A 19831-nucleotide genomic window follows, 5' to 3' on the forward strand; every position below is an offset into this window, starting at 1 on the left:
GTACAATCATGGCAAACGTCCCCACTTCTGACCCTATGATGGAGGGAAGGTCACAGCAGCTGTTCTGTCATTGAAGATGGGGATATTTGTGGAGTTTTCTCCTTCAGTGAGTTGTTCAACTGTCCACTAACATTCCCAATTGGATGTGGCAGGACTGCAGAGCTGAGATCTGATTGAGGGACCACCGAGCACTCCCTATTACTTGCTGCTTATGCTGTTTTGCACGTAAGTAGTCCTGTTGGGTGGCTTCACCAGGTTGACACCTCATCTTCAAGTAAGCCTAGTTCTGCTCCAGGCATAGCCTCCCGCACTCTTCATTGAACCAGGGTTGATCCCCTGGCTTGATGATAATGGTTGAGTGTGAGATATGCCGGGTATGAGGTTACAGATTGTGCTGGAGTATAATACTGCTCCTGTTGATGGCCCACAGCACCTCATGAATGCCCAGTTTTGAGTTGCCAGAACTGTTTAAAGCCTGTCCCATTTAGCACAGTGATATAGAACATAGAACATTGCAGCGCAGTACTGGCCCTTTAGCCCTTGATGTGAAACCAATCTGAAGTCTATCTAACTTACACTATTCAATTTTCATCCATAAGCCTATCCAATGACATATAAATGCCCTTAAAGTTGGCGATTCCACTACTTTTGCAGGCAGTGTATTCCACACCCCTACTACCTCTGATATCTGTTCTATATCTATCACCCCTCAATTTAAATCCATGCCCCCTCATGCGAACCATCACTATCCATGGGAAAAGACTCTCACTGTGCAACCTATCTAACCCTCTGGTTATCTTATATGTCTCAATTAAATCACCTCCTAACCTCCTTCTCTCCAACAAAAACCACCTCAAGTCCCTCAGACTTTCCTCAGAAGACCGTCCCTCCATACCAGGCAACATCCTAGTAAATCTCCTCCGCACCCTTTCCAAAGCTTCCATATCCTTCCTATAATGCAGTGACCAGAACTGTACACAATAATCCAAGTGTGGTCACACCAGAGTTTTGTACAGCTGCAGCATGACCTCGTGACTCTGAGCTAACACACCATATGTCTTCTTAACAATCCTGTCAATCTGGGTGGCAACTTTCAGGGATCTATGTACTTGGACACTGAGATCTCTCTCCTCATCTACATTACCAAGAATCTTACCATTAGCCCAATACTCTGTATTCCTGTTGCTCTTTTTAAAGTGAATCACCTCATACTTTTCCGCATTAAACTCCATTTGTCACCTCTCAGCCCAGCTCGGCAGCTTATCTATGTCCCTCTGTAACCTGCAACATCCTTCTGCACTATCCACAACTCCACCGACCTTAGTGTCATCTGCAACTTTAATAACCCACCTTTCTAAGCCTTCATCCAGGTTGTTAAAATGCACAATTAAAATGGTAACAGCAGTGGTAACTGAACTCCAGGATGAACATTTCCCATCAACCACCACCCTCTGTCTTCTTTCAGCTAGCTAATTTCTGACCCAAACTGCTAAGTCACCCTCAATCCCATGCCTCCGCATTTTGAGTAATAGCCTACCATGGGTAAACTTATCAAACGCCTTACCAAAATCCATATACACCACATCAACTGCTTTATCCTCATCCACTTGTTTGGTCAGCATCTCAAAAACTCACTCATGTTTGTGAGGCATGACCTACCCTTCACAAAACCATGTTGGCTATCCCTAATCAATTTATTTCTCTCCATATGATTATAAATTCTATCCCTTATTAGATTAGATTACTTACAGTGTGGAAATAGGCCCAACAAGTCCACACCGACCCGCCGAAGCACAACCCACCCAGACTCATTCCCCTACATTTACCCCTTCACCTAACACTACGGGCAATTTAACATGGCCAATTCACCTGACATGCACATTTTTGGACTGTGGGAGGAAACCGGAGAACCCGGTGGAAACCCTCGCAGACACGGGCAGAATGTGCAAACTCCACACAGACAGTCGCCCAAGGTGGGAATTCAACCCGGGTCTCCAGCGCTGTGAGGCAGCAGTGCTAACCACTGTGCCACTGTGCCGCCCACTTATAATCTTCTCCAACCCACAACTGAAGTAAAGCTCACAGGTCTATAATTTTCAGGGTTCGTCTCTACTCCCCATCTTGAACAAGGGAACCACATTTGCTATCTTCCAGTCTTCTGGCACTATTCCTGTAGACAATGATGACATAAAGATCAAAGCCAAAGGCTCTGCAATCTCCTCCCTGGCTTCCCAGAGAATCCAAGGATAAACCCCATCTAGCCCAGGGGACATATCTATTTTCACACTTCCAGAATTGTTAATACCTCCTCCTTGTGAAGCTCAGTCCTGTTTAGTCTAGTAGTCTGTATCTCAGTATTCTCCTAAACAACATTGTCTTTTTTCAGTGATAATGCCTCACAACACGATGGGCTGTGTTCTCAATGTGAAGGTAGGACTTTGTCTCCATAAGGAACTGAGTGGTGGTCATTGTTGCTGATACTGTCATGGACAGTTGCATCTACAACCTGCAAATTGGTAAGGATGAGCTCAAGTATGTTTTTCCCTCTTGTTGGTTCCCTCACCACCTGCTGCAGACCCAATCTAGCAGCTATGCCCTTTGGGACCCAAACAGCTTGATTTGGATTACTGCTGCTGAGCCAGTGTTGGTGGTGGGCTTTGAAATCCCCCATCCAGAGTATGTTTTGCATCCTTGTCACCGTCAATGCTTCCTCTAAGTCTTGGAGGAGCACTGATGCCTCAGCCGAGGGAAGATGAGATGTGGTAATTAGCAGGAGGTTTCCTTGACCATGTTTACCTTGAAGCCACAAGACCTCGTGGTGTATCAATGCAATTTTGAGAACTCCCAGGGCAACTCCCTCCATGGAGAGTTATATATCCAGGGATGGTGATGGTGGTGTCTGGGACATTGACTCTTAGGTATTATTCCATGAGTACGACTATGTCAGGCTGACCCTCGACTACTATGTGAGACAGCTCTCCCAAATTTGATAAGAAGGACTTTGCAGGGTTGAAATGGCTGTTTCTGCTGTTGTCTTTTTCGGTGCCTGGGTTGATATAGTTGGTCTGTCCAGTTTCATTTCTCTTTTGTGACTGTGTAGTCATTGAGAATCAACCCCATTGCTGTGGATCTGGAGTCACACGTGGGCCAGACCAGGCAAGGTTAGCAGATTTCCTTCCCTGATGGACATTAGTGAACCAGATGGATTTTATTTCCTGACAATGACTTCATGGTCATCAGTAGATTCTTAACTCTAGATTTTTTTTTAACGAATCCAAATTCCATTATCTGCCGCGGTGGAATTTGAACATTAGCTGAGTTTGACAATAATCCTACCAAAACCACCACCTCCCAAAACTCTTCACAGCTGGCAGCACACTTATGAAGCGAAGCACTGACACAATGTTGAAGGTGGGTAGCCAATCAACCTCATCCAATGGAGAGTTAGATAATTACTAATCATCTGGGGCTGGGCTGGGGAAAGGGGTTTTCTGCATTTAATTGAGGGAGCAACGTGACTTGAGGCTCTTTCAGAGATCCAGTGGGAAAGAAAAGAAATTTGAAATTTAAAAATGGAAGAACTCAGCCCCCTGGTTCCACTTATTCCTCCATACCCTTTGATCCTTTTAGTCCTATGAACGATGCCTAACTCTTTCCTGAAAACACTCAATGCTTTGGTTTCAACTGCTTTCTGTGGCAGAGAATTCCAAAGGTTCCCCACTCTCTGGTTGAAGAAATTTTTCCTCATCCTCCCCTCAAAAATGCTTAAACTCTGACCCCTGATTCTGGATTTCAGTCTTCAGGAACATCCTATCTATGTTTATGTAGAATTTCATAGTTTTGTGTGAAACAACCCCCCGCCCCCGCCCTGCACCCCCCCCCCCCCCCCCCCCCGCCCCCCCATTCTTCTCAACCCATCAAAAATAAGCACTATGATAGCAACAGAAACGGACTACACAGATAAAGACATAATTGGAGTGTCATTCTGCCTCCATGGTATCTCAGGGCACACTTCTTGCTTTTCCCAAAATGATACAAGGACTGTAAAGTCAGACTTTGCTTCCATTACTTTAAGGCAGTAGTTTGAGCTTAAGTGGAGTAGACAGCTCATATATATCAAGCCACACTTTTGAAAACTGGTTTCGCTATCCAAGCTGTTTTAACAAAAACAATAAAAAAGGAACAAAAAAGAACTTCAAAAAATTCTTCATTTGAAGGCTAACACAACTTAAATTAAAATACCTCAAAATTAAACCAATGTGCTATCAGCACCTTCAGACTGAAGCTGCTCCTAATTAGATTCCTGGACACAGAATCGTCTGGCAGGTACCTCCTGAGGGTTTGATAGAAGATACATTGCCCTTTTACCTGCTCTTTCAAAGAACCTAACGGTAACCAGCCAATTTAAAAGCTAAAAATGGGAAATATCCATTCCCTCTGTGCCTCACCTAATCATCTTCCCGGCGAATGAAAATGAGACGAATGAAACGTGACAGGATTAAACCCAGACACAACTCCTCCTGGGTAAATGGGCAAGAAATGCTGACCTAGATGGAGCTCTTTGAGGAGGTAACGAACCAGTTAGACAAAGACGTGCCAGTGGATGTGATCAATTTGGATTTCCAGAAGGCCTTTAGCAAGTTGTCACACAGGAGGCAGCTAAATAAGATAAAAATGCATGGTGTTCAGGGTAAGGTGTTGGCATGGATAGAGGATTGACTGACTGGCAGAAGGCAGAAAGTGAGGATAAAAGGGCTCTTTATCAGGATGATAGATGCTGTCTAGTTGAGTTCTGCAGGGGTCAGTGTTGGGAGCACAACTATTTACATGATGCATTAATGATCTGGATGAAGCAATTGGGGAGATTGTTGCCAGTGGAAAGACAGGTAGTGTTGAAGAAGCAGGCATAGGTAGGGTGGATAGTCAGAGGCTTTTTTCTGAGGGTTGAAATTTCAATTACAAGGGAGCATAGGGTTAAAGTGAGAGGGGGAATGTTTAAGGGAGATGTGTGAGGGAAGGTTTTCACACAGAGAGTGATAGGAGTCTGGAATGCACTGCTGAAGAGGTGATGGAAACAGGCACGTTGGCAACATTTAAGGGGCATCTGGATGGTTACATGAACAGGGGGGGAATAGAGGGACACGGTCTGAATAATGGCAGAAGGTTTGTTTTTTTTAGTTTATTTAGGGCTTGATGATCAGCCCAGGCTTGGAGAGTTGAAGGGCCTGTTCCCGTGCTGTACTTCTCTTTTGTTTTTTTTTTAGTTTTTTTTTGTTTGGGGAGGCTGCAGGAGGACTTGGGATATTGGGCAAAGATGTGGCAGATGGAACACAGTGTGGGAAAGTGTGAGGTTATGTATTTTGATGAGAACAATTGAGGTATAGATTAATTTCTAACTGGGGAAAGACTTCAGAAATCTGAAGAACAAAGAGACATGGGAATCCTCATTCAGGATTCTCTGAAGGTTAACATGCAGGTTCAGTTGGCAGTTAGGAAGGCAAATGCAGTGTTTGCATTCATTTCAAGAGGGCTAGAATAAAAGAACAGATACCTACCACTGGAGATATATAACGCTGTGGTCAGATTGCATTTGGAACACAGTGAGCAGTTTAGGATCCTGCATCTAAGGAAAGATTTGCTGGCTTTGGAGTAGATCCAGAGGAAATTGACAAAAATGATCCCGAAAATGAAGGGCTTGTCATAAGAGGAGTAGTTGAGGACTCCGGGTCAATATCGATGGAGATTACAATCATGAGGGGCATTCTCATTTAAACTTACAGAATACTGAGAGGCCTGGATAGCATGGCTGTGGAGAAGATGCTTTCACTAGCAGGATAGACCAGGACCCAAGGACACAGCCTCAGAGTGAAGGGATGATCCTTAGAACTGAAATGAGAAAGAATTTATTCTGCCAGAGGGATGGTGAATCTGTCATTGAATTATTTCAAGACAGCGGTAGATAAGTTGTTGATTGGTAAGGGGATCAAAAGTTACAGGGTAAAGGCAGAAAAATGGGGTGAGAAAAATATCAGCCATGATCTGATGGCAAACCATAATTGATGAGGCAAATGGCCTAATATCTTATAGTCTTAAAGGCATACCCACAATTCAATGAACAAAATATGAGTTATTACATTCGTGATGAGCTAGAAATGTAAACTTTATCGTGCTTTGACCTATACTGTTAATCGTGCCAGAAGGGGATAGGTGGGAATGTGAATTTGGAATACAAACATAGAGTCATAGAGTTATGCAGCACAGAAACAGACCCTTCGGTCCAGACAATCCATGCTGAAAACGTTCCCAAATTAAACTAATCCCAGTTACCTGTGTTTGGCCCATATCCCTCCAAACCATTTTTATTCATAAACTTATTCAAAAGTCTTTTAAACATTGTAAATGTACCTGCATTCATCACTTCCTCTGGAAGTTCATTCCACACACGAACCACTTTGCATAGAAAAGGTGCCCCTCATGTCAAAAATATGCCCCCTATTTTTGAACTGCCCACAGATCAGCTATGATCTTATTATTGACTGGCAACAGACTTGTAGGACCAAATTACCTAGTCCTGCTTCTCATTGAAATGTTTACATGCTAAGGATGACACTCAAAGAGACTCTCTTTACTTCATTCGAGACCAACCAGTTAAATCCAGTCTTTACATTTATGATCTGATTCATATGTATGCAAAGCGAAGTGCTGGACAAAGTATTCACCTGGGGAAGAGAAGGCCACTTGTAAAGTTAATTGGATTCATTTGAATAAGACCAATGATCTCTGGGCAAGATTTTGGTCTACAAATCTTCATTCCAATATATGGCTTGAGATCAAATTTTGCTTGAGAATGCACATGTAATTTGCCTCAGGGTATTTTACTATATCATTATGTTACATTGTTAGGAGAGGTGAGGACCCAAGGGCACAGCCTTAGAGTAAACAGAAGACCCTTTAGAATGGAGGTAAGGAGAAACTTCTTCAGCCAGAGAGTGGTGAATCTGTCAGATTCATTGCCACAGGTCATGGAGGCCAGGTCATGGAGTATATTTAAAACAGAGATAGATTAGTTCTTGATTGCCAAGAAGATCAAAGGTTACAGCGAGAAAGCGGGAAAATGGAGTTGACAAACCTATCAGCCATGATTGAGTGGGAGAGCACATCGAGGAGCTGAATGGCCTAATTTCTGCTCCTACGTCTTTTAGAAGGAACTACATAAATGCACATTAGTGTTTAAAAACATCCACAGTCACACAGGTGTAAAGCTTGCAGCAATATTGAGGACTCGGAGTTACTGGATTACTCTGAAGAGGTAGCACAAAGAAGAAAATCGATGGATAGGATAGTCTTTTCCTTCAGGAGAAGTTAACTTTGGTTCTGTAGAGATTCAGAGTGAACAATATGGACTCTCACAGAAAATGGCCTAATTTACTTTGATACACAGCAGATGTTATATCTATGTTGCCCTGCCGTATTTTCACCATCCCTCCAGAACTACCCCTCTCTGAGGATGAAAGATCAGTCCTCAGCAGAGGCCTCACCTTCATTCCCCTACGCTCTCGGATTAACGAGTTCAACACGTGGCGAGACATCGAACAATTCTTCCTCCTGCTCCTTGGATGCTGCCTGACCTGCTGCGCTTTTCCAGCAACACATTTTCAGCTCTGATCTCCAGCATCTGCAGTCCTCACTTTCTCCTCGAAGATGTTATATCTATGCCAGTTATCCAGGGATAGAGCAAGGTATTTAATTCAAACACAAGCATCCTGTCAGCCTTAATTGAATCCATGTTTTATTGACAGCTCTTGAGTTTGGGGGATGCCGATTTTAAAATTGCTTTATGCCAAGCACATTTGGAAAGAAAATGAGAGCCTTGCTCAATTTCAGTCCAGTCTCAGAGTTGAGAGAGAGAGAGACTGATGTCTCAGTGAAAATGAAGAAACAAACTGTAACCATTATGCAAGGTTAAATATTTAACTACCTCACAGTAGAATTTGTTCCTATTGACACTCAGCAGAGCTCATGTGTCTTTGTTATTTGCCAGTGGACCAAAGATGAATAAATAAGAATAGGTAATAAGGAATAATTGATAATTCAATCTGAAATTGGCTTCAGTTGGTAAATATGAAATTCAAATGAAGAAAGGGAATACAGTGGCATACAGATAATGTCTCACGTGCTGGGATGTGGGTTCAGATCTTAATACTGTAACAGACAGAATGTAAATTCAATCAATACATTTGGAATATGAAGCATTAAGTTTAGATTAGATTCCTACAGTGTGGAAATAGGCCCTTCGGCCCAACCAGTCCACACCAACCCTCCGCAGAGTAACCCACCCAGACCTATTTCCCCTCTGACTAATGCTTCTAACACTATGGGCAATTTAGCATGGCCAATTCACCTGACCTGCACATCTTTGGACTGAGAGAGAAAACCGGCGCACCTGGAGGAAACCCACGAAGACATGGGGAGAATGTGCAAACTCCACACAGCCTGAGGCTGGAATCGAACCTGAGACCCTAGTGCTGTGAGGCAGCAGTGCTAACCACTGAGCCACTATGCCACCCATAACTGTCATCAATTGTTATAAAAACCTATCTGAACCACACTACTGTCCTTTGGGGAAGGGAATCTACTGTCCTTAACTGGTCTGGTGTACATGTAACTCCATGCCTACAACAATGTGGTGGAATCCTAACTGTCCTCTCAAATGGAGAATTGTGAAATATGAGAAAAAAGGGGCAGAGCAGTGGTGCAGTCTTTCGCAGGTTTGCTTCCAGCCTCGGCTGACTATTTGTGTGCAGTTTGCAAATTCTACCCGTGTCTGCTTGGGTTTCCCTTCAGGTGCTCCAGTTAGCTCCTGCATTCCAAAGAAGTGTGGGTTAGGTGGATTGGTCATGCTAAATTGCCCAGGTATGCCGGCTAGGTGGATTCGCCATGAGATAAGGTAAGGAGGCTAGATCTGTGTGGAATGCTCTTTGGAGAGTTGATGTCAATTTGAATGGCCCACTTCCACGCTATAGGGATTCTATAAATCTCTCATAGAAAGGATGGTACCGGGGGTTCAAATGCTTCAAAGGTGGATCAAACCACATACTCCGTTAAGATATAGCCTAGGCTGTTGCGGGAGGCAAGACAGGAGATACCAGGGACCCAGGCAGCAATTTTCAAACTTTCTCTGGCAACAGGTGAAGTGAGAGAGGACTGTATGACTGCACTCTTTGTCCCATTATTTAAAAAAAGGGAGGGAGGTTGAGACCAGGAATTGGCAGGCCGGTCAATCTAGCCTCACATGGGGAAGTTATTACAAAGAATTCTGAGGGACAGTATTTTGGAGTGCCACCAATTAAGGAGTCCGTCTCCATGACACTGGACTCCTTTGGCTATAAATTCGGTGATCATGGTCTTATTGTCTACAACCACCTGATGAAGGAGTGGTGCTCCGAAAGCTAGTGCTTCCAAATCAACCTATTGGACTATAACCTGGTGTTATGTGATTTTCAACCTTATCCACCCCAGTCCAACAATGGCACCTCCAAATCACCAAGTAACCAGGAATAGACAGCACAGATTTGTTAAAGGAAGGTTGTGTTGAATGAATTTTATTGCATTTTTTGAGGAGGTAACCAGGAGTGTTAATGAGGGCAATGCATTTGATGTAGCCTACACAGACTCTCGCAAGGGTGGGTCCTTCATGGCAGACTGATCAAGAAGGTGAAGAGCCCATGGGATTCACTGGATCCAAAATTGGTCAGCAGGCAGGAAGTAGGAGGTGATGATGGATGGATGTTTCTGTGACTGGAAGTATATTTCCAGTGAGGCTCCAGTGGTGTTGGGGACTTTGCCCTTTCTGGTATACTTCAGTGATTTGGACAACATGTGGAGATGATCAAAGAATTCACAGATGACAAAAAGGTGTAGGGTGGCAAATAGTGAGGAGGACAACAATTGCAGGAGGATATCAACAAATGGTAAGCTGGGCACAGCAGTGGCAAATGGATTTCAACTGGAAAATATCTGAGGTGTTGCCCTTGCAGGCGGCTAATGAGGCAAGCAATCCCACCATCATTGTTAACACCCTGGAAAGTACTGAAGATTAGAGGGACCTTGGTGTGAACATTCACAAATCCATGAAGGGAGTGGGGAGGGTAGTTCAGAGGACCTTTAGGATATTGTGTTTAGTAGCAGAGACATAGAACACAAAAGCAGGGAGGTTATGCAGGAGCAGTAAAAACACTTCTTTAGGTCACAACTCGAGTAATGGTGTACAGTTCTGGTCACCACATTATGGGGTAAATGTGAGTAACGCTAGAGAGGGTGCAGAGGCAACTTATAGGAAGCTGCCTGGGCAGGAGGGTCTAAGCTATTGAGGGAATATTGGATAGGCTGGGGTTATTTTCCTGAGAACCAACATAGATTGAGAGTGGACTTAATAGAAGTGTGCAAGAACCACAGAATCACCAGAACAGAAGAGACCTTTTGGCCCATTGAGTCTTCCCCATGATGTTCCTGTGATTGGAAAATCATCAACTGTGCCTGGAGTATTGAAACTACATCAATCATCACATTCAGGCTGAGGGCTGAGAGCTTGCTTGAGTGAAAGCTGTTTCAGGTTTAAGCAGCATCAGCAGACTACATATCTCTACATCACCACCATTACTACAGTGCTGTAGGTTGAGTGCTGGACAATTACTGGAGTAGGGAAGATAGACAGAAATAAAAAAAATGTGGTTAGGCACATCCAATTTTGCAAGCACTGCATGAGTGACCTGAAACCTGCTTCTTGAATGAAGCTTTTAACACGTTCCCTCAGAGATCTTATTTGGAAAGTCATAACACATTTGAACTTCAAACTTATTTTTATATTTTAGCAGGAATGTTGGCTGTTTGACAATCAATTGTCTTCCTTTGTGAATTGAAACATTCAGAACTATGCAGCATGATGTTGGCACTGTGCTTTCTCATTAAAGATCTTGAAAAAGGGTCATTTCAAATTGAATGGGTCATTTATATACCTTAGTTGTCTCAAACACTGAAGTTAAGAATGCCATCACAAAGGAGGCATAATCAAGTGAATCATCTACCTTACTGGGAAAAATGACTGGATTGGTGAAGATCACGTGTCGAGGAAGCTGTAATCTCAGGCTGCCTTGTTTTAAAAAAACAACAGAAGCTGTTGGCGGAGACAGCAAGTTCTGAGTTCAATCAAAGTCCTTCAGAAGAGTAGGCAAAACCAGTTGCAAGTCAGCCAAGCAGCCGAGATAACAAACAGCAGGCTTGAATGTGGAAAAGGGCTACTCTCACAACATTCTAACTTCAATTGTGTGGTTCAATATTTTGGTTTTTTCCTAACTTGAATTTCACCCGAGAACCAAACTTCAGGTAATTTAGCTATTAAAAAGCTTCATATTTACTTTAATCAGCTGCGGCTGAAAATTATTTACTTCAGCCAACTATCAATTCATCTAAGAAACTGTAGGTGTGCCGTGAAAGAGAGTGGCTTAGATAATGTTGCAGTCTCTTCTTATTTTCCTTTCCGCATCTGAGTATATTCTTTGTGTAAGCAATAGTATGTGTGGGAATTGATCAAGTGGTGAAAATGTGTTTCTGGAAAAGCGCAGCAGGTCAGGCAGCATCCAAGGAACAGGAGAATCGACGTTTCGGGCATAAGCCCTTCTTCAGGAATGAGGAAAGTGTGTCCAGCAGGTTAAGATAAAAGGTAGGGAGGAGGGACTTGGGGGAGGGGCGTTGGAAATGCGATAGGTGGGAAGAGGTCAAGGTGACGGTGATAGGCCAGAGTGGGGTTGGGGCGGAGAGGTCAGGAAGAAGATTGCTGGTTAGGAAGGCGGTGCTGAGTTTGAGGGATTTGACTGAGACAAAGTGGGGGGAGGGGAAATAAGGAAACTGGAGAAATCTGAGTTCATCCCTAGTGGTTGGAGGGTTCCTAGGCGGAAGATGAGGCGCTCTTCCTCCAACCGTCGTGTTGCTATAGTCTGGCGATGGAGGAGTCCAAGGAGCTGCATGTCCTTGGTGGAGTGGGAGGGAGAGTTGAAGTGTTGAGCCTCGGGTGGTTGGGTTGGTTGGTCTGGGTGTCCCAGAGGTGTTCTCTGAAACATTCCGCAAGTAGGCGGCCTGTCTCCCCAATATAGAGGAGGTCACATCGGGTGCAGCGGTTGCAATAGATGATGTGTGTGGAGGTGCAGGTGAATTTGTGGCGGATATGGAAGTATCCCTTGGGGCCTTGGAGGGAAGTAAGGGGGGAGGTGTGGGCGCAAGTTTTGCATTTCTTGCGGTTGCAGGGAAGGTGCTGGGAGTGGAGGTTGGGTTGGTGGGGGGTGTGGACCTGACGAGGGAGTCACGGAGGGAGTGGTCTTTTTGGAACGCTGATAGGGGAGGGAAGGGAAATATATCACTGGTGGTGGGGTCCGTTTGGAGGTGGCGGAAATGACGGCGGATGATACGCTGTACATGGAGGTTGTTGGGATGGTAGGTGAGGACCAGTGGGGTTTTGTCCTGGTGGCGGTTGGAGGGGCGGGGCTCAAGGGCGGAGGAGCGGGAAGTGGAAGAAATGCGGTGGAGGGCATTGTCGACCACATCTGGGGGGAAATTGCGGTCCTTGAAGAAGGAGGCCATCTGGGTTGTACGGTTTTGGAACTGGTCCTCCTGGGAGCAGGTGCGGCGGAGACGAAGGAATTGGGAATATGGGATGGCGTTTTTACAGGGGGCAGGGTGGGAGGAGGTGTAGTCTGGGTAGCTGTGGGTGTTGGTCGGTTTATAATAAATGTCCGTGTTGATTCGGTCGCCAGAGATAGAAATGGAAAGGTCTAGGAAGGGGAGGGAGGAGTCTGAGACGGTCCAGGTGAATTTGAGGTCGGGGTGGAAGGTGTTGGTAAAGTGGATGAACTGTTCAATCTCCTCGTGGAAGCACGAGGCAGCGCGATACAGTCATCGATGTAGCGGAGGAAAAGGTGGTGCCAGTGTAGCTGCGGAAGATGGATTGTTCCACATATCCTACTGCCCCCTTGACCATGACGCCACCTCCCACCACCAAACCATCATCTCCCAGACCATCCATAACCTCATCACCTCAGGGGATCTCCCATCCACCGCCTCCAATCTCATAGTCCCATAACCCCGCACCGCCCGTTTCTACCTCCTGCCCAAAATCCACAAACTTGACTGCCCCGGCCGACTCATTGTCTCAGCCTATTCCTGCCCCACCGAACTCATCTCTGCATACCTCGACACGGTCCTGTCCCCCTTAGTCCAAGAACTCCCCACCTACGTTCGGGACACCACCCACGCCCTCCACCTCCTCCATGATTTCCGGTCCCCAACGCCTTATCTTCACCATGGACATCCAGTCCCTGTACACCTCCATCCCCCATCACAAAGGACTCAAAGCCCTCTGCTTCTTCCTTTCCCGCCATACCAACCAGTACCCTTCCACTGATACCCTCCTTCGACTGACTGAACTGGTCCTCACCCTGAACAACTTCTCTTTTCAATCCTCCCACTTCCTCCAAATCAAAGGAGTAGCCATGGGCACCCGCATGGGCCCCAGCTATGCCTGCCTCTTCGTAGGATATGTGGAACAGTCCATCTTCCGCAGCTACACTGGCACCACCACCCACCTTTTCCTCCGCTACATCGATGACTGTATCGGTGCTGCCTTCCACAAGGAGGTTGAACAGTTCATCCACTTTACCAACACCTTCCACCCCGACCTCAAATTCACCTGGACCGTCTCAGACTCCTCCCTCCCCTTCCTCGACCTTTCCATTTCTATCTCTGGCAACCGAATCAACACGGACATTTATAATAAACTGACCAACTCCCACAGCTGCCTAAACTACACCTCCTCACACCCTGCCCCCTGTAAAAACTCCATCCCATATTCCCAATTCCTTTGTCTCCGCCGCATCTGCTCCCAGGAGGACCAGTTCCAAAACCGTACAACCCAGATTGCCTCCTTCTTCAAGGACCGCAATTTCCCCCCAGACGTAGTCGATGATGCCCTCCACCACATCGCTTCCACTTCCCGCTCCTCCGCCCTCCAACCGCCACCAGGACAGAACCCCACTGGTCCTCACCTACCATCCCAACAACCTCCATGTACAGCGTATCATCCGCCGTCATTTCCGCCACCTCCAAACTGACCCCACCACCAGGGATATATTTCCCTTCCCTCCCCTATCAGCATTCCAAAAAGACCACTCCCTCCGTGACTCCCTCGTCAGGTCCACACCCCCCACCAACCCAACCTCCACTCCCGGCACCTTCCCCTGCAACCGCAAGAAATGCAAAACTTGCGCCCACACCTCCCCCTTTACTCCCCTCCAAGGCCCCAAGGAATACTTCGATATCCGCCACAAATTCACCTGCACCTCCACACACATCATCTATTGCAATCTTTGCACCCGATGTGGCCTCCTCTATATTGGGGAGACAGGCCGCCTACTTGCGGAACGTTTCAGAGAACACCTCTGGGACACCCGGACCAACCAACCCAACCACCCCATAGCCCAACACTTCAACTCCCCCTCCCACTCCACCAAGGACATGCAGCTCCTTGGACTCCTCCATCGCCAGACTATAGCAACACGACGGTTGGAAGAAGAGCGCCTCATCTTCCGCCTAGGAACCCTCCAACCACAAGGGATGAACTCAGATTTCTCCAGTTTCCTTATTTCCCCTCCCCCCACCTTGTCTCAGTCAAATCCCTCGAACTCAGCACTGCCTTCCTAACCTGCAATCTTCTTCCTGACCTCTCTGCCCCCACCCCACTCCGGCCTATCACCGTCACCTTGACCTCTTCCCACCTATCGCATTTCCAACGCCCCTCCCCCAAGTCCCTCCTCCCTACCTTTTATCTTAACCTGCTGGACACACTTTCCTCATTCTTGAAGAAGGGCTTATGCCCGAAACGTCGATTCTCCTGTTCCTTGGATGCTGCCTGACCTGCTGCGCTTTTCCAGCAACACATTTTCAGTTCTGATCTCCAGCATCTACAGTCCTCACTTTCCCGTCCCAGTTGTTCAAGTGGGACAATTTTAACTATGGGCAAGTGTGGGGTAATAAATAATCCCTCTTATTTTAAAGAAAATTACAGGAAAGCCTGCTGCAAGCATTATTTAAATTAGGTCAATCATCCTGAGGGTAAAAAAACACACATTCCTCAGATATAATCATCACAGACTAGCACAAAATACTTAGGGCTGATTCTTAGACAAAATATGTTATGTGTTAGTTCCACTGAGTTTTATGAAGGTGAGGCTGAGTGCCTCTTGAGCTGTGTTATCACCACAAACTTATCTTATTAACCACTTTCCCCAACTCTGTGCCACCGTCTCATCCAAACTAGTTGTTTGTTTTAATTATTCATTCACAGGATTAAGGCATTACTTATTACATTGGCATCATTTATTGCCTGTTCCGAACTTCAGTTGAGGGTTAACCACAATGCTGTGGGGCAGGAGTCACATGTAGGCCAGACCAGGTAAGAACAGCAGATTTCCTTCCCTAAAGGACATAGAATATAGCTTCCTTCTTCCTTTTGACACGAAGCTCCGACATTAGTGAACCAGTTGGATTTTTCATTACACAATCACCATTCATATAGATTTTTATAACTCCAGATTTTTATTGAATTTAAAATTTATCCATCTGCAATGTTTTGATTTGAATCTTGGTCCTCAGGACATTAACTTGGGTTTGGGATCACCAGTCCAGTGATATTACGCTGCTGCTAGGGAAGCACAGTGGCACAGTGGTTCACACTGCTGCCCCTCTGCAAAGGACCTGGGTTCAATCCCACCCTCAGGTGATGTCTGTGTGGAGTTTGCACATTTTTGCTATGTCTGCGTAGATTTCCTCCCACAATCCAAAGATATATAGGCAGGTGGATTAGCAATAGTGTGCAGGGATGTGCCAGTCAGGTGGCTTAGCTTTGGGAAATACAGCGTTACAGGGATGGGTCCAAGTGTGATGCTCTTCAGAGGGTTAGTGTGGAATGGTTGGACTGAATGGCCTGCTTCCACACTGCAGGAATTCTATGAATACTACTACACGGCCACATTGTACAATTAACAGACAGTGTAATTAATGAAAATTCACAGAATCTTAATAGTACAGAAGCAGGCCATGTGACCCATCAAGTCCACACTGACTCTCCAAAGAGTACTCTATCCTCATAACCCTGCATTTACCATCCACTTGACCTGCAAATCTTTGGGACTGTGGGAGGAAACTGGAGCACCCAGCAGAAATCCATGCAGAGACAGGGAGTGTGTGCAAATTCCACACAGACAGACAGTCACCCAAGGGTGGAATCAAACGCAGGTCCCTGGTACTGAGAGGCAGCACCGCTGACCACTGAGCCACTGTGCTGCCCCTCAAGATTAAATGTATCTTGTGTATATATTTTTAAGTACCATTTTTAGAGTTTGGCTTTTAAAAGTGGCATGTGAAGTTGCTCACTTTCCTGAAAAGTTCAAAAAAAACTAGGTCAAGCAATCCCTCTGGAATAATGACCTGATCCAGTACATGAGACAGAACAGGGACACCCAAGAGTGTTAATAAAAAATTGATTTTACTGCAGTGATTTATGACAGGTGGAGTAAACTTTGAAGACCATTAGCTTGCTTCTGATTCAAGACAATCTTGAATTGATTTTAGATTAGAAAAAAAGGGATTGAAAGCTTTTGGGCAGGTCAAGGGAGACCTGACCAGGGTCTGCAAACGTAGCTTTTCTCCTAGAAACATTTATGGAACAGTCCATGAAAAGTATAGTTGCCTCAGAATGAAAGTCTGCAAAGCTTTCAAAAAATGAATGTTGGTCAGAAATCAGTTGATTATTAAAAGCTGACAAAGTCTAAATTTTTCAGTCCGGAGTGATTTTACATTGGAAGACTTCACAGGAGTGTACTGGGAAGGTTCGGTTAAACTTGGAAGTTAGCAACTTAATAATGTGGTACATTTCTTCCAAATCCGAGTGTCTGTTTCAGATGATGTCTGGAAAAGGAATTTGCCTGTGTTTTGCTGTACATTTTAAGACCTTTCATCCTGTACTCTCTACTTATGCAGCTTGGTTTTGTTTTTTTGTTTTTTCGGTTAGTAAACCTCAGTTCTGCTTCTTAAAAAATTGCAGCCTTGTGCATGACCAACAGATTAATAAGCAATAAATATGATTGATCAGCAATGTTCGATTCTGGGCTCTGACCTGGCCAGTAAGAACACCAGTTGGAATCATAACAACGTGTAAATCTGTCACAGGTCTGCTAAAATGGATCTCAGAGAGTGAGAGAGATAGGGTTAGTTAAACATTGATGTGCCAACACGATATAACATCATTTCAAAAGTCACATGACACCAGGTTATAGTCCAACAGGCATATTTGAAATCACAAGTTTCAGAGTGCTGCTCCTTTGTCAGTGAAGTTACCTGGAGGGGCAGAACTGTGAAAGCTTATGATTTCAAATAAACCTGTTGGACTATAGCCTAGAGTCATGTGCCTAGAGTCTGGCTTTGTCAACCCCAGTCCAACACTGGCACCTCCACATCATTTCGGGACCACTCTTGGATACACTTTTGGTACAGAGCCAAAGTGTAGACACTACCAAGGGTTGAGACTATGCTCATTTCCAGCAATCCACTCTAAGATTCTTCGCACAAATTGTGAAAATGGCCTTGATTTAAGGAAACTAAACCGACTGCAGTAAAAGTCCGCCATTTGTGAAAATCTTTACTCTGCTTTACTTCTGCGGTCACTTCAATGAGAACTAGAAAAATCTGCTTCACAGACTGTCGTATAATTGGCTGAAATGATAGGTAAAGACTATCCAGTTCAATTTCTCTTTTGAGACTTAATTTAATAATTCTGTACTTTTTCCGTATAATCTGTCAAATTCCCATCACAGTCAGTCATTGTTTAGTTTGCTGATATCATGTTTTCAGAGATGATTAAAGGTATTTCTTTATAAGATCATTTTAAAGAAGTCATATTGGACACAAAATGTTTCTCTCTCCAGAGATGTTGCCAAACCTGCTGAATCTCTTTGACTTTGTTTAGATTTCAGATTTGAAATAGACAGTATTTTAATCTATACTGAGGTAATTTGGCTTTGGTTTTCTTTCCTTTTGTATCATAAACTCATTCTGGTGCTAAAAAAAAATCTCTGCAGCCTCCTGTGAAAAGGAAAACCTTTTTCTCTATATATATTGGCTTATTTCTGAAGGAAAATAATCCCTGAGTTCTCCGATCCTGTTCAACTCACAAATTCTCTTTAATTATTTTTAATTCTGACTCCTTTCAGTTGGAATACTTTTTATGTCCACGAAAATATAAAACTGTAAAATGATTAATCTACTTCATTACCACAGTCTCAAGTCTTCAACGTTATAAAATATCTGTAAATGCTATAGGTCATCCTGAGGCTGTGAAAGACATCACACAGATGCAAGAAATACTTGCAACATCTTTCTAGCTCATCTCATATGTCTGATCCTAGTGTTTCTCTCACTGGTGATGGGCTGAATAGCTTACTTCTGCTTCTTTGGATACTATGAAACTGGAGGTTCTTTGTGTAACACATTACTGCAAGAGCTGGCAATTAGATGGCTCAGGGAGCTGGATGAAATAACTATTTTTTTGTAAATTGGAGTGTTAAATAAACAGCCTCTGGAATAGAAGAAGAGAAAGACGAAGTGTTCCTTTATTCATTTTGGCGGAAAGATCGACATGGTATTTTTAATAGATTAAAATACTATCTATTTCAGATCTGAGATCACAACAAAGTCACAAGAAACTCAGCAGGTTTGGCAGCATCTCTGGAGAGAGAAACATTTTGTGTCCATTATAGGGCAAGCCAAACAGAGAACAGCCAGGGAATTCCTAGAGGCATGGCACTCATCCACAGACTCTATCAACAAACACATCGACCTGGACCCAATATACCGGCCACTGCAGTGGACAGCTCGAACTGACAACCGGAAGCGGCAGAGACAGGCCACTATAAATACCGGAGAAAACAGCACAGAAGCGCTTCACAGGAGGCTCCCAAGCACTGAGGATGTCACCTAGACAGGGGACGAAACATTTGCAAGACAAATTCCCATCTCGGCGAACAGAACCACAACAACGAGCACCCGAGCTACAAATCTTCTACCAAACTTTGAATTTTGTGTCCAATATGACTTCTTTAGAGATTGGAAAGTGTGGAATTACAAAGGGACCTGAGCATCCTTTTCAATAGGTTAGTGATGACTAACATCCTGGTGCAGCAAACTGTTCGGAATGCTAATGGAATGTTAGCCTTTATCACATGAGGATTGGAGTCCAGCAGTAGTGAAGTCTTAGTTCAATTATAAAGGAGGTCAGTGAGACTCTACATGGAGTCTTGTCTGCAGTTTTGATCTCCACATCACGGGAAGGATGTTATTGCCATAGAGGGAGTGCAACAAAGGTTTACCAGACTTATTCCTGGATGGCAGGGAATATCCTACGAAGAGAGATTGGTCAAACCAAGCCTGTATTCTCTAGAATTTCAAAGAATGGAAGTAACATCATTGAAACCTATGAAATATTTAAAGGATAGAGAAGGTAGATGCAGGTGGGATGCTTCCCCTGGTCAGAGAGTCAAGGAGCAGGAAACTCAATTTCAAAATAACAGGGATGCCATTTAGAATTGAGAGAAGGGGAATTCTTTTATTGTGAATCTTGGGGATTTTCTACCTCTGGGAGCTATGGAAGCTCAATCTTTGAGTACATTTGAAGGAAAAGTTGATAGAATTTTGATCATGAATGGTATAAATGATTATGGGGATAGTGTGG

At 44.5% G+C, this 19831-nt stretch overlaps 1 protein-coding gene across 3 annotated transcripts in view; it reads right to left on the reverse strand.

Moving 5' to 3' along the window:
- The window catches only part of LOC140493827 (protein kinase C-binding protein NELL1-like), a 980593-nt gene that overhangs the window by 841795 nt on the left and 118967 nt on the right, over positions 1-19831 (reverse strand). The window lies entirely within an intron of this gene.

Source organism: Chiloscyllium punctatum, chromosome 22 (genome assembly GCF_047496795.1).
Source record: "Chiloscyllium punctatum isolate Juve2018m chromosome 22, sChiPun1.3, whole genome shotgun sequence".
NCBI classification, from domain to species: Eukaryota; Metazoa; Chordata; class Chondrichthyes; order Orectolobiformes; family Hemiscylliidae; genus Chiloscyllium; species Chiloscyllium punctatum.